This window comes from Amblyraja radiata, chromosome 15 (genome assembly GCF_010909765.2).
Source record: "Amblyraja radiata isolate CabotCenter1 chromosome 15, sAmbRad1.1.pri, whole genome shotgun sequence".
Taxonomy (NCBI): Eukaryota; Metazoa; Chordata; class Chondrichthyes; order Rajiformes; family Rajidae; genus Amblyraja; species Amblyraja radiata.
Window position 1 is genome coordinate 41,659,160 of NC_045970.1, and position 15,145 is coordinate 41,674,304.

The window sequence follows — 15,145 nt, forward strand, 5'->3', positions numbered from 1 at the left end:
TTTTGGGCTTTCCCATGTTCACTTAGCTCCAGATCTCACCATAGCCATGACCAAATATGAAACAAGTGGAATTCCAGATTTGAGATGAGAGTGACTGTCTTTGACATCAAGGCGGCATTTGACAAATCAAGGCACACTGGCAAAAACAAAGTCGAACTGCATCAAGGGGAAAATGCTCCAATTGTTGCATTGTTTCTTGCACAAAGGAAGATTGTTGGCATTATTGACGGTCAATTATCCCAGCCTGGGAACACTATTGCAGGAGTTCAAGATGACAGTGTCCTAGGCCTCACTATCTCTAGTTGTTTTAATGATTTTCTTTCCATCGTGTCAGAAGTGATTTGCTCTCTGATGATTCCAAAAAGCGCAATTCCATTCACAACTACTCAATGAATGAAGCATTTTATGCTGGCATGAAGCAAAACCCAGAGAACATTCAGGCATGGGTTGGTAAGTGACATGTAATATTCCCATCACAAAAGTGCAGGTGATAAATAACCTCCTCTTGATGTTCAAATACATTACCTTTATTGAGTCCCTTACCAACACATTTTTTAGAAGAGTAGGGATTACTATTGAGCAGGAACACAACATGACTGGACACAGAAAACTGTGGCTCTAAAAGCAGGTTAGGGGTTGAGTATCCTGTTACAAATAACTCGTATCCTGATACCCCAAAGTCTTTCCACCGTCTACAAACCATAGGTCAGGAGCACAATAGCATATTCTCCACTTAACTGGAAGTGTGCAGCTCAAATAACACCCAATAAGCTCAACCTCACCCGGAACATAGCAGCTCTCTAGATTGGCACTTCAGCGCCATTAATCATCCTAAATATTAATTCTCTTCACCAATGATACATATTAGCATCAGGGTACATGTACAAAATGCATTGCAGTTATTCTGCTGGACCACTCCGATAGCCACAACTTCTATCACAAAGAAAACATACCATCTGCAAATACTCCCAAAGCCACAACTTCTATCACCAAGAAAACATACCATCTACAAATTTACCTCCAAGTCACTTGCCATCCTATCTTTCAAATATATCTTAACTCCTTAAGACTGCAAAAATTAATAAATGTGGCTCAATGCCTTCTCAAGGGCAATTAAAGAAATGGGGAAAAAATGCTGGCTTTGCCAGTAAAGCCCACATTCCACAAAAATAAATCTATGGGTAATGCAATTTTTGTTTTTAAATTCTATTAGCTTCTCTCTGCCTACTTATTTCAGTATATGTCCATGCTTTCAAGCTGGTAGATTTCCACATTCTAGCCTTAGATATCCTATTTTATACATCTCATTTAAAAATCAATTGCAATGTTATTAATTATCCAACATCAATAAAGGAATAAAGGAATAATTGGTCGAGATAAATTGTAACATCATAATTTATCATATACTCTACTGGCAGGGTATCTTTTTTGAAACGTTGTTTTCAGATTTAGGTGAGGCTTTTTCCTTCATGATTGAAACTGAACATTCTATGCATAAAATGCAGGCTGAGGGCATAAAATCTGCAGTCCTAGACTATGTTACTGGTACAGATCTCTTTGGGTTGACCACATGTTACTGACACTCAAATCTCAGAGAACAGCAGAGGAAACATTGCCCTTCCAACAGAGCTCTTTCTGCAGCTGTTGTGTATGTAAATTTTGTGAGCAAATACCCTAAGCATTCATCTAATTATAGTCTGTGATATCATTTTACTACACAAAAATCAAAGCAGCATTTGATTCACCTTAAAGTTGCTTCAAATAGTGATCAAGATATAAACTGAATGTTAGAAATGGTTCTCATGATGTACTTGGAAATGAAATCTTTCTATAAAAGCCGTGATGTCACTGATATCTAAGGCATGTGTGATAAATCGCAAAACAGCAAGAGGTTTAGCCTCTTAACAAGATAAAAATATACCCTGTGAAAAGTCGTGAGCTCAAACCCAAATAAAATCCAACGACAAAGTTTAAATAAGAATCCCAGCACTGGAATTTAACAGTTGCATCTGTTAAGCAGAAATACAGTGGTCTGTCAAATATTTTTCGTTCTGTGAGTTACCATTCAAAGAGCAAGTTACTTACATTTCAACATTGATTTCTATTAACACTTTAAGTCATCAATTCTGCATTAAACTATTAAAACAATACCTTCTGACTGGCCCAGTGGATGGTATGACATGAAAATCTAGCGGTGGAAGGTACCCTGTAAAAGTTGTAGATGAAAGGAGGGCAGCACTGCAATCCTGCAGGCCCCCGGGACAAGAGAAACTAACAGTCCGGAGGTTGATACAGAGTTAACCTTGACGTTGATGAGATAGTGGGAAGAAGCACTGGGTAACCTGTCACCACAGTACCAGTTACATTTGTCAGCACACTGAGTCTGAAGATATTTTTGGGAGGTCAAACCACGTGTCTGGCAACTGTCACACCTCATTGGATAGGAGGTTATGAGTAAAGTATAGCAGCACCTAAGGCATCGATTCAGTAGCTGAACCTTTAGAAATTCTCTTGTGAACATTCCAGAAATCTTGACTGGCTGGTCAGTGTTGATCCTCAATAAATGGGAAATGGGAGTGCATACTTACTTCCCTGCAAGTTATAAAAATTCTAAAGAGTATACTGTAGATAAAATACAGAAGCATGTTTCGTTATGTTCTCCAATGACTGTTTAACAAGTGGGTTGCTACTAAAAATAGGAATGACATGTCAGTTGTTTCAGAGGCAAAGATTTGAATGCTGATTTAGACATAGACATACACAACAGGATCAAGACCTTCGGCCCTACATGTTCATGTCGACCAACTATACTAATCCCATTTCCCAGCATTTGGTCTGTAGCCTTCTACATCTTAGCATTTTAAGTGCCCATACTTCTTAAATGTCATAAAAGTACACGCCTCCACTAGCCACTCAGGCAGTGTGTTTCAAATTCCAATCTTGGTGAAGAAGGGTCTTCCTCACATCCCCTTATCCCTAAACCTTTGCTATCTAATTTCAGACACCTCTGCTTCAGGGGAAAAACCTATCCACCCTACCTATGTCCCTCATAATTTTGTATAGCTCAGCCTCCTCCATTCCAAGGCAAATAAACCCTGCCAGCCCACTCTCTCCTCGGAACCCAAAAGCTCCAGCCTTTGCAATACCCTGGCGAATCTCCTCTGCACCCTCTCCAATGTAATTACATATTGTAATAGGGTAGTAACCAGAATTGTACATAATACTGCAACTGAGGCCTAAGCAATGTTTTATAACAGTGGGCTATAATGGGTGGCAACTGCTGCCTCACAGCATCAGAAACTTTGTTCAATCCTAACCTCAGGTGCCGACTGTGTGGAATTTGTACATTCTCCCTGTGACATTGGGAGTTTCCTTCGGGTGCTACGGTTTCCTTCCACACCCCAAAGACGTGCAGATTTGTAGGTTAATTGACCTTTGTAAATTGCCCCAAGTGTGCAGAGTGGATGAGAAAGGGGGATAACGTAGAACCAGTGTGAACGGTTGATTGAAGGTTGGCGTGGAGTTGGTGGGCTTAGGGGTCTGTTTCTGCTCCCTGCTCTTATATTTCAAGCCCGAGCTAATATTGGAAGGCATATATGGTCCATACCTCTCCTTTCACCTACATTCCTTCTTCTAGCTTCACAATTCGGAACTTTTCAATCCTTTTGTCTCACCTTCTCTCTTTTCATTTCTAGTCTTTGTCCACCATTTGCCTATCAAACCTAACCCCCCCCTCCCCCCCGCCCATCACCTGTACCAACCAACTACCTGTCAAGCTGTGTCCTGCTCCTCATCTCTTCCAGTTTTCCTCACCCCCCCCCCCCAACACACAATCAGCCTGAAGAAGGAACCCAATCCAAAATGTCACCTGTCCATGTTCTGTGGAAATGCCACCCGACCTGCTGAGTTACTCCAGCACTTTGCATCTTTTTTTTGTAAACCAGCACCTGCAGTTTCTCAATGTTCATGCCATTAGGTTGTAAGCTAACCGCATATTCCAATTTTAGGTGATCAACAAACAGCCCCTCTCCCTCTTTTCCTGTCTTCCCTGTCCCCCACCTGGATACATGCTAATTTCTCCCATTCCCCTTCCTCCGTCTCCTTCCATCTATATTCTTTCTCATTTCATGCCTCTTCTATCCTTATCTTATCTTGCACTTTTTATCTTTGCAAGTGTAGGTGGTCATGAAGGCTTTAGGTATATTGGCCTTCATCAAGTCAGGGTCTTGAGCATAGAAATTGGAACGTTATGTTACTGTTGTAAAATACGTTGTTGATGTCACAGTTGGAGTACTGTGTTCAGTTTTGGTCACCCAGCTATAGGAAGGATGCTGTTAAGCTGGAAAGAAGATTTACGAGGATGTTGCCAGGACTTGTGGGCCTGAGTCATAGGGAGAGGTTGAGCTGCCTAGGACTTTATTCCCTGGAGCACAAAATGATGAGGGATAATCTTAAAGAGGAGTATGAGATCATGAGGGGAATAGGTAGGGTATATGCACGGAGTCTTTTGCTCACAACAGGGGAATCAAGAACCTGAGGTCATAGGTTTAAGTGGACAGTAGAAAGATTTAACAGAAACCTGATGGGCAATATTTTCACACAGTGGTGATGGGTATATGGAACAAGATGCCAGTAAAAGTAATTGAGGCAGGTACTATAACAATATTTAAAAGGCATTTGAACAGGTACATGGATCGGAAAGGTTTGGAGGGAGATGGGCCAAATGCCAGCAGGTGGGACCAGTGTAGACAGGGCATCTTGGTCAGCATGTACGTATAGGGCTGAAGTGCCCGTTTCAGTGCTGTATGACTCCATGACTCAATGATTCAGCCTCCACACTTATCTGGCGTGATGAATTCCAAATATCACAACTTTCTGGAAGAGGAAATTCTTTCTCATCAATATTTTAAATGGGTGAATCCTTATTTTGAAACAATGTTCCCAGATCTAGATTTGCCTATTAAAGGAAACAAATGTCAGCACATAGTTCGCCAAGCCTAACCGCCCCCACCACCACTTTCACCCCCATATTCCACTTTAACTTTAGATTCTTCATTGCACTGCCATCTGCTCTCATCAACTAAGACAAATTCTAGATCTCCAAATCTTGTTGTGGTTCTTGCATTATTTTTCTACCTGCATTTTGTCTGCAGCTGTAACACTATGTTCTGCACTGTTGTTGGTGCTGTTTTGCTCTGGAGTGCTCAGGTATGTCTGATTTGCCTGGATAGCATGCACGAGAAAGAGTTTCATTGGATCTCAGTACACATAGAACATAGAACAGTACAGCACGGCGTAGTGTAAGGGTTAAACAGACAATTTCAGCTAAAATGTAGAATGGAGTTATCAGCTAAATTAGCAGCCCTACATTCCATAGTCTCTTGAAAACAAGATTCAGACGTGTTACGCGGGACCACCATTAAAACTACCCACGAGGTTGCTACCACCCAGCCAAGGTTACCTTCCCCGATGGGGTCGCTGTGTCCCACTACATCAATGACATTTTACTAGTGAGATCTGCAAAATGGGAGCCCTTGTATATTCCTCCACCGTCCTCTTGTGGTCCATATTGCCCAATATCGTGTCCCGGGTGGTACCAAGGAAATTGGTGAGACAGTCCGAGGTCCTCTCCAGTCACGGGTTATCCGTCCCTCGGTTTCCCTCTATAACAGCCATGTTTGGCCCGTGCGGACAATCGATTACCGCCAGTTGAATAAAAAGACCTCTCCCCTGTTTTCCGCTGTGCCGGATGGTGTCACCGTTGCTGAGGATATTGTGAGCAGGAAGGGGAGAAATTGGGATGCTGCACTTGAACTTGCCAATGCCTTTTTCTCTATCCCTCTTGCTCCCAATTCCCAGGACCAATTTGCCTTTAGCTGGGCTGGACGACATTACACCTCTACTGCAGGGGTATGTCCATAGCCCCACCCTCTGCCACGGCCTTATTGCACATGATCCAGCCAAGGTTACCTTCCCCGATGGGGTCGCTGTGTCCCACTACATCGATGACATTTTACTGCAGGGCACTAGTGAAGAGGTTGTGGCAGAGGCCCTTGACTCCCTCCTTCTGCACCTTAAATCCCGTGGGTGGGCAGATAACCCAGCTAAGGTCCAGGGCCCAAACCAAAGCGGTTTTTTTGGTCTACTAAAAGAGCAGATACATACACTAACCTCCTCCCACGTGCTCAAGGTGCCCTTGTGTTACAGAAAGCAGTAAACAACTTGAACCAACGACCTGTTGCAGGGGGGACACCCATGAGCCAACATCTGGCTGTTGCAGTCGAGCCAGGTGACCCACACCAACGAAGGAACATCAGGAAGACGCCCAGAAGGTGTGGGTTTCGGTCCCCGGCCGGGGACCCCCTCACTAGGGGGAAGTTATTTGTGCAGCGCAATACGCAGTGGCTTAAGGTGACCGGGGAGGATAAACCTATTGTATAAGTCTACCTTTACAGCGCTTAACCAGGCGAGAGTGAGCCTGCTCCGCCCTCTCTCTACAGAACAACCGCGAGGCGCATCATGTATACCGATGGGGTGGGCTGATACTTCTGGCAGTGCTGGTTGCTGCACCGCGTGTCCGCACGGAATCAAACGCCTATCTCTCGCTCCTGCATGCGTACCGAAGTAAACTGAGTTTGTGCACATGTCCCACATCAGACAATAGGATCACTCTGGGGCTAGTAGAGGCAAGGCAGGCTATCCCAGCCCCGAGTGCCAAAATGGTGGCAATACGAACTGTCGCCTTGTAGAATCGCATGGCCCTGAACTTCCTACTAGCCGAGAAAGGGGGGATTTGTGCCATCATAGGGAGAGAATGCTACACTTACATACCGGATGCCAGTGAAAACATTACAAACCTGGTGGCCCACATGCGACAACAGGTTGAGGCCTTGAATAACGTTGGTAAACAGCTGCACGAGGAGGCCAGGGAGAGCGCATGGTGGAATTGGTGGTCTTGGGTATTCAGAGGTTGGGGGCATATTATTATGCAATCGCTGGTGACTGGGCTTGTTTTAGTTGTAGTTAGCATAATATTCTGCAATTGTGCACTTCCCTACTGCTTTGTGAGGAATGCCAAGAGGGTGGATGGGTGGTATTGAACCTGTGGGCTGAATGCAACGGGATTTGGGGTGTATGGGATTAATGTGAGGTGAAATTGTGTTCAAAACACCACTTTGCATGCTTGGGCTGATTAAAAAGGGCCAGTACATGGGGATGCTTGCAACGCCATTGAGATAAGCTTTGCTTTCACAGAGACATCCGAGACTAGCTCGGTGTCTGAAAGAACACATAACACATGCCATTACGGCATGGATAGTTAGTTTGACACATAATCACCTCACATTCATAGAGATATAATTATTATACTGTACTTTTGATTTATATTGTTTGTATAGTAACATGTAGTTAGATGGGAGCTAATTTAGGCTGAATACTCCAAGGCGTGGAGTGTAGTGTAAGGGTTAAACAAACAATTTCAGCTAAAATGTGGAATGGAGTTATCATCTAAATTAGCAGCCCTATATTCCATAGACTCTTGAAAACAAGATTCAAACGTATTATCTCCTAGAATTGATCTTGCACCTGTCCAAGTGTGGGGACTCGCATTGTCTGGGAACGCAGCCTTTCCCAGGCCATTCTATGGGAAAGCGTAGCGTTGGTGAACAAAACACAACAGCAATAGTTGGGTAGACCACCCACGCTCTCTGCCGCCAGTAACGCTGAAACGTTGCAGACAGGGGGGCTTATGATTGGCTCGTGGAGGGACAGTGGCACGGTCTGCTCTGATAAGAAATGCCATAAAGGATGGTGTTGGGCGCTCTTTCGGTGAGAGAACCTCAGCCTTGAACTATGTCGCGAACGATGCCAGGTGATCAACAACGAAACATCCTGGGGCAAGCTCTGATGAGTTTGCGAGTGAGTTTGGGGATATTTGGGGATACTTGAGTGTACGTGCCTTATTTAGTAGTGTAATAAATTACTGAGTGAATCAAACTGTTGTCTGAATCTGGTGATTTATTGAACAACACTTGAAAACAGGCCCTTCAGCCCACAATGTTTGTGCCGAACATGATGTCAAGTTAAACTGATCTCATCTGCCTGTACATGATCCATATCTCTCAATTCCTTTAACTTACATTTGCCTATCTAAAAGCCCCTTCAACGCCTCTATCGCATCTGCCCCCCTCACCACCCTTGGCAATGTGATCCAGGCCCCCACCACTCTCTCTGTAAAAAACTTGCCCGCACATCAACATTAAACCTTCCCCCTCTCACCTCGTAGCTATGCCCTCTAATGTTGAGCATTTCCACCCTAGGAAAAAGGTTCTGACTGTCTACCCTGTCTATGCCTCTCATAATTTTGTATACTTCTATCAAGTATCTCCTCAACCAGAATGCTGCCTGGTTTAGAGTGTCTCCAGCTACAATGAGAGATTGGAAAAACTTAGATTGCTTTCCCTTGTAGCCGAAGACCCTCTAATCCAGGCAGCATTCAGGTAAACCTCTTCTGCAAAGCCTCCATCTTTCCTGGAAGAGGGCGACTAAAACTGCATGCAATACTCCAAATCTGCACAAAATACACCAAATAATGACAATGACAGAATGACAATAATAAACCAATACCAATCCCAGCATTCACCACCATGCACTGAGTATTTGAGCTTTTTCTATATTGTTTCTCATTGGCAGTGTTTTGATAATTCAGTGAGAAATATAAATTTGCAGAAAGTAGCAATATATTAGTTTGTACAGGTTCACCATCTTGGTTCTCGAGACTCCAACATAGGTCACATAATAATTATTCAAAACAATAAAATGCGGTTTGTTGTTCGCACTCGACAAATTGATTTATCCAGAGAACAAGAAGGGAGAAGACGAGGGACACGAGAGCACAGTCTCATCAACAAACAATTAATATTGCACATATCTCTGAGAAAAATATATATGTTTGGACAGGGTCAAATTAATAGACCATAAAGAAACTTCAGACTTGTACACTGTGGACCTGAACAATGCCAGGGAAGATACTCAGGATATGCACAATACACCACATGTTGAATCAATTGAGCAATGCAAATATTAGTTCAGAAATTCTGGCCATCTCCTCCCTGCCACACAGTCCCCCTCCCCTCACACCACCATCTCCACCCTCCTACACCTTGCCTCCCTCCCCCCACCCCCCCCCCCCCCCCCCCCGCCCGCCTGCCACACACCCCACTTCCCTCCCCTCCCACACATGAAGGGGAGGGGGAGGAAGTGCTCATGGATGAGGGGAAATGAGCCATGCTTGCGCAGTTAGGGGCTATGGGTGAGTGATGGTGATGGAATATTGCGTTGGGGGAACGGTTTGCATTGGGGGAATGGGTGAGTGGTGGAAAATTGCGTTGAGGAATGGGTTGCGTTGGGGGACCAGGCCTCCTATATGACTGGGACCCAATGGGTCCCACTTAGTCTAGTCATTGATATCTGATCATCTCAGAAGATTTCATGAAATCATATGAAAAAGTTGCTTTTAATTCTTTTAAAAATATATTCTCTTCTTTCTACTGCAATGTCTAAGAAGGCAAGCTGCGCATTTATTTTCGAAGTTTGAACTGTATTATTTACAATCCAGACACGAGCCGTGAGTACTAACCTTACACCTGATTTTTCAATGCATGTAGAAAATCATTTGGTTCTTCAACCTGGGAATAAATCAGATCAAATAGTCTGAATATGCACAGCACAGTTCCCAGAAGGTCAACATGATAGAATAACTAGGCTTTATAACATCCCTATAAAAGTCCAGCAAATAGGACATTTTTAAGGGATGATAGCTGGAGCTCAAGGTATGCATGTTCCTGTTAGAGTGAGTGACAAGGCAGGCTGGAGTAAGAAATCCTGGATGAGAGAAATCGAGGCTCTGTTCTGGAGAGAAGCAATGGGTGACATTTCGGGTCGAGACCCTTCTTCAGACAATAAAATCGCAATAAAATCTAAATATACTGTATTGGAGTTAGAAAGTCTATGGTACCATTTAGAAATGTGGCCACACCAGGTGATTATTGATATTTCTAATTTTTAATTTTGATTTGCCTCCAACATTGTCTCAGCAAACATCAGAATTGAGCAGCAGTTCACCATACTTGAGGTATTGTCTTTAAATAAATATAACTATAAAATACTAAGAAATGCCTCTTCTAAACAAAACTCTTCACTTTTCTTTTGTACATAAGGACTCCAACACCATAATATTCATCATAACCTATTAAAATTTGGTCAATAAGATAACCATAATATATTTAATACGTAAATAGTGTCTTCACATAGATTTCATAAGTAATTTTTCATTCAAGTACTTCTGAATCAAATGTAACAATGAACATTATCCTATTGCATAGATTCACACTGTCAGAATAAATTACCTGTCACATTGCAGCATAAATATTCTTTCTATGTTACCAGTTTCTGCTTATCTCTCAGTAATCACACAAAATTTGCACTCTAAATACCACAAATTTCTAAAGTGCCCAGCTTTTGAAAGACAGTATCAGCTGTGTTTCTCCAGTAACTCTCATCTGTAACTGACAATACTCAGAAATCCACCACCCTTAGTATTTAAAACTATAGAAGGTATGTCAGTGAGCAACACCAAAAACTCAAGCAGAAGAGGCATTGATCACTCAACATAACCAAACACTAAAATTACAAACTAAATATTATTTATATTTAGGTTACACTATCAATACTATCAATAGTAACAGAAGATACTATCAAGCTTCGTCTTTTAAACCGTTCTCTAGGAATGAGCAGATAAATTATATTAACGTACAAAGGTTAAGTTGTTTCGAGGCAACATAAATTTTTTATCAATAGGTGTGTTCTAACTTATTAAACAAAACATATTGGAATCTCACAGCACTCAGTTTGGTTGCCAATTAATAGTTTGAATTAAAGTTGATGTAAAACAGATATTTATTTATAATCTGGCTGTAACATGACTATTTAGGTTCCAAGCAATTCAAGTACAATGTACATTTGAATATTGGCTGTACCACAAACACTGAACAGCAATTAATAAAAATATTCTATTTAGTGACTAAATGCAGTGAGAAATGTATACCATTACATATATTAACTCAATCACTGAAGCGGAGAAACTGCCAAGCTACATACATCCACAATTGTATTACTAATTTTTTCTTCACTGAAAAAGTTTCTAAATTGCTTTGGTCTTTCCTTGATGATGATTCATATATAAGTAAAACTGACAAATCAGATGAAAGCTTACCATAAAGAAGATTTATTTTGCTGGTTAAGTAATACACGGCTTGCTTTCAACCACTTTATTCCTTTCTCTCAGAACGTGCCATTCTGAGAGAATGGGAGAATGGGTCTTTTATTGCTACTGAGTCAAGTCAGCAGGAAAGCTAATTTTAGGCAGCGTCATCATCAAGCAGCGGAAGGCTAATACCAGGTCTTGAAATACAGCACCACTTGGAGTTGCAATGTCCTGAACAACTGTTGCTTATCGTATACAAATTGTCTACAAGCAAAGTAGCCAATGAGCAGAGTAACATAATGCAGGTGTGAAGTCACAGCTTAAAAACAAGAAACCACTCACTTGAACAATTTTAAAGAGCAGCCTGGCTACGTTCCTAATTATATGAACCTTTCATACCTATTTGAACAAACCACAAATATTACAAAGCACAAATTGTACAATTTTGATATAAATATGAGGCGGCTAGTTAGATCTACTTGCTTTTCAGCAGTGCTAGTTGACAACCTTACACCAATCACAAAACAATTCTATACCTCACGGCCCAAAATCGTATATCACACCTACCCCACAATCGTACAGCACTTCCCACAACTGAATTCCCGCCCTCCAGCATCGAATCTATATTTTGCCATGATATGAATTGCCCCTTGTTACAGTCTACTTATTATATTCAGCAGAACTTTGGTGGCACAGCTGCTGCACCTAATTTTCACTCTCCCTGTAAACATCATTGAGAACCATACAGCATGAGAACAGGCCCTTCGATCATAATGGCAAAGCCATTACATATTTACTGCCACATAACCCATAACCCTCCTTTCCCTGCATATCTATATGCCTATCCAAAAGTTTTTTAAATGCCATTATCGTAACTAAAGTAATTCAGAAAGGAAAACATGTAATTAGTAACCAACCAGATAAATAAAGAGCATAAAAAATGAGCACAAAGGTCACCCTGGCAATAAATTGTTTCTTCTTCACAAAAAAAAATGATCTGTGGACGAATTATGGACTCATTTGCACATCAAGGGGCTTCAAAAGGACAACAGTAATCATAAAATCACTTTCTTGCTACAAAACTTCATCAGATTCACCAATGTCCTTTAGGGATGGAAACTCTGGTTATAAATATGGCCTGTGTAAGACCACAGACTCACTAACATTATTGACACTTAACTGCTGAAGTGGAGGGACAATGAGGGATTGAAAATAACTGCCAGCATCTGTGGCATCTGTTAGGAATTAAATAAATCATCTTACACTACAATCAGCAAAGGTATCAGAAAGCTTTGAATGGAGTGGGAGCATCCAGCAGAAAATAATACATATATTCAGCGATCTAGTGTTTTGTTTACTCAGTTTAAAAGTCATATCATGCAAAACACAAAATATTCCAGAGTGACTGACTCATGTCCAAGCATCCGGGGTTTTATGGTCCCCCCCCCCCCCCCTGCCCGGAAGGGGCGTTATCTCCATTGTGGTGATTGACAGGCGAGAGGACCAATCAGCTGATCTCAACATTTTTTAAACACTCATAACCTTATTTTCATCGATCACATACATTCACACACATACATTCACACACATACACTCACACACACACTCATACTCACACTCATACTCACACACACACACCATATATATGACAGTAAACTTTCTTGAATCTACTCATATGGCTGAGCGCGGCCTCTCCACTGTGGCGCGACCGCAGTCAGCGGCACTTCCGCAATCAGTGTAACCCCTGCATTTACCATAAATTACACAATCAGCGCGACTTCTGCACTCACCGGAAATTACGCAATCAGCGTGACCTATCCATTAAGCAAAAGTCACGAAATGAGCGGGACTTTTGGACTAAACACAGTCGGACCTAATAAAGCATTTATTCCTTCCAGACACAGTTGGACCTAATAAAGCCTTTAACCTTTCAAACACAGTCGGACCTAATAAAGCTTTTATTCCTTCCAAACACAGGCGGACCTAATAAAGCATTGCAGTTTCAAGCACAAGCAGGGCAGCAGGCCAAACATCTCATGGCATCATCATTTCATTTAATTTCCAATTAAGCATTGCACTTTCAAGCACAGGCAGGGCAGCAGGCCAAACAATTCATGGTATTGTCATTTCATTTCCAATTAAGCATTGCACTTTCAAGCATAGGCAGGGCAGCAGGCCAAACAACTCACGGCGTTGTCATTAAGGGCTTACAAATCATTTATTGCAAGTACATTGCAGACTCACAGTTCAGCTGATTCACAGCTTAGAATGACAGTCATGGCCTCTCCCTCGCGATCTTGCAGAGTGATTGACTCATGTCCAGGCATCCGGGGTTTTATACTCCTGCCCCCACCCCGGGAAGGGGTGTACCTTCATCGCGGTGATTAACAGGACCAATCAGCTGATCTCAAGGTTTTGCCTAATTCTGCTCCTATATCTTATGTACTTATGTAGTACAATAAGCAGGGCAAAGGGAAAGGTACAGACGGCAAAATATGGTTGTCAGCCTAGTTTCAAAAACATGTTGTCGTTTGTAGATTAGAGAAGTGCAGGCTTAATGAGTATATAAATACATGCTGTGAGTGAGTCTCACTGAAATGCTACTTGGATCACGATCCAGAATACTGCTAGGATCCCTAATTGAGTATATAATCTCATTCTGTAAGTGAACATCATTGAACTTCCAATTGGACAAAGATCCAGAACAGTGACAGTCCCAAGTTCTCTGAACCAAGCCATTGTAAGCAGGATTTCTCAACTGGTAGAAGAAGGAGATGTGATTCATTGCTTTATTATCGTTTAATTGTCAAACCGCTGGGTTGTAAAATATGAGGTGCTGTTCCTCCAATTTGCATTTGACCTGACTCACTCCGTGTTTGGCAGCTGGGAGATCACAAACTGCAAATGATTAGATAAGAGATTCCTTTATTGTCATTCAGACCTTTCGGTCTGAACGAAATTTCGTTGCCTGCAGTCATACATATAATAATAAATAACAAAACATACAATAAACACAAATTAACATCCACCACAGTGAGTTCACCAGGCACCTCCTCATTGTGATGGAGGCAAAAGTCTTAAAGTCTCTGTCTCTTCCCTCCTTGTTCTCCCTCTGCACTGAGGCGATCCAGGCTTCAGTTGTTGTGACCCCGCGGGGTGATGGTAAGTCAGTCCCGCGGCTCAACCGAGCTCCGCAAACGGGCCGGTTCAAGCTCCGTGGCCCGGGGTGGTCGAAGCTGCCGCCCTCCAGTCCAGCGGACGCAGCTGTTGTTGCGGGAGCTCCGGAAAAACAGGTCACGAACCTGGGACCTGCGAGCTCCCGACGATGTCGTCCACTGGGCCGCGGCTGAGCCCCGAATTCAGGTCGCCGCCGCCGGAACGCCAGCGCAGCCCCGAAGCCGGGCCACCGCCACCGGAATGCCGCCACAGCCCGAAGTCGCCCAGCCTCGTGTTGGTATGTCCTGGCTGGCTCTGCCTCCGGAGCCTCGAAGTCGGTCGCAGTTGGAGGCCGCCAGCTCCGCCATTAGGCCTCAGCGCAGACGGAGGCAGAGAAGGGGGATACGACAAGAAGAGTCGCATTCCCCCGAAGGAAGAGACAAAAAACATGTTTCACCACCCCCCCCCCACCCCCACCCATGTACGCAACCTAATAAACTAAAATTTAACTAAAACAAGACAAAAGAAAACAACAACAAAAAGTAAAAACAGAAGGACTGCAGGCGAGCTGCAGCTGTTAACAGCACCGCCACTTCCAGAAGCTGGTTTACACCAAAGATGGACACAAAGTGCTGGAATAACTCAGTGGTCAGGCAGCATTGCTGAAGAAAAAAGATGAGTGACATTTCGGCTCGGGACCCTTCTTCATACCACCAACCATTGGGT

At 42.9% G+C, this 15,145-nt stretch overlaps 1 protein-coding gene across 7 annotated transcripts in view; it reads right to left on the minus strand.

Annotated features, from left to right (window-relative positions):
- The window catches only part of mypn (myopalladin), a 129,795-nt gene extending 118,348 nt beyond the window's left edge, over nucleotides 1–11,447 (minus strand). For 2 of the 7 annotated variants that reach the window (XM_033034247.1, XM_033034249.1), the window contains exon 1: nucleotides 11,273–11,447. The gene's annotated coding sequence lies outside the window, so the exon portion shown is untranslated. Of the gene's footprint in view, nucleotides 1–2,151; nucleotides 2,398–9,637; nucleotides 9,661–11,272 lie in introns of those variants that run through there. The other 5 variants (XM_033034253.1, XM_033034250.1, XM_033034251.1 and 2 more) reach the window with 4 other exon arrangements.
- Between the last annotated feature and the right edge of the window lie 3,698 nt (nucleotides 11,448–15,145).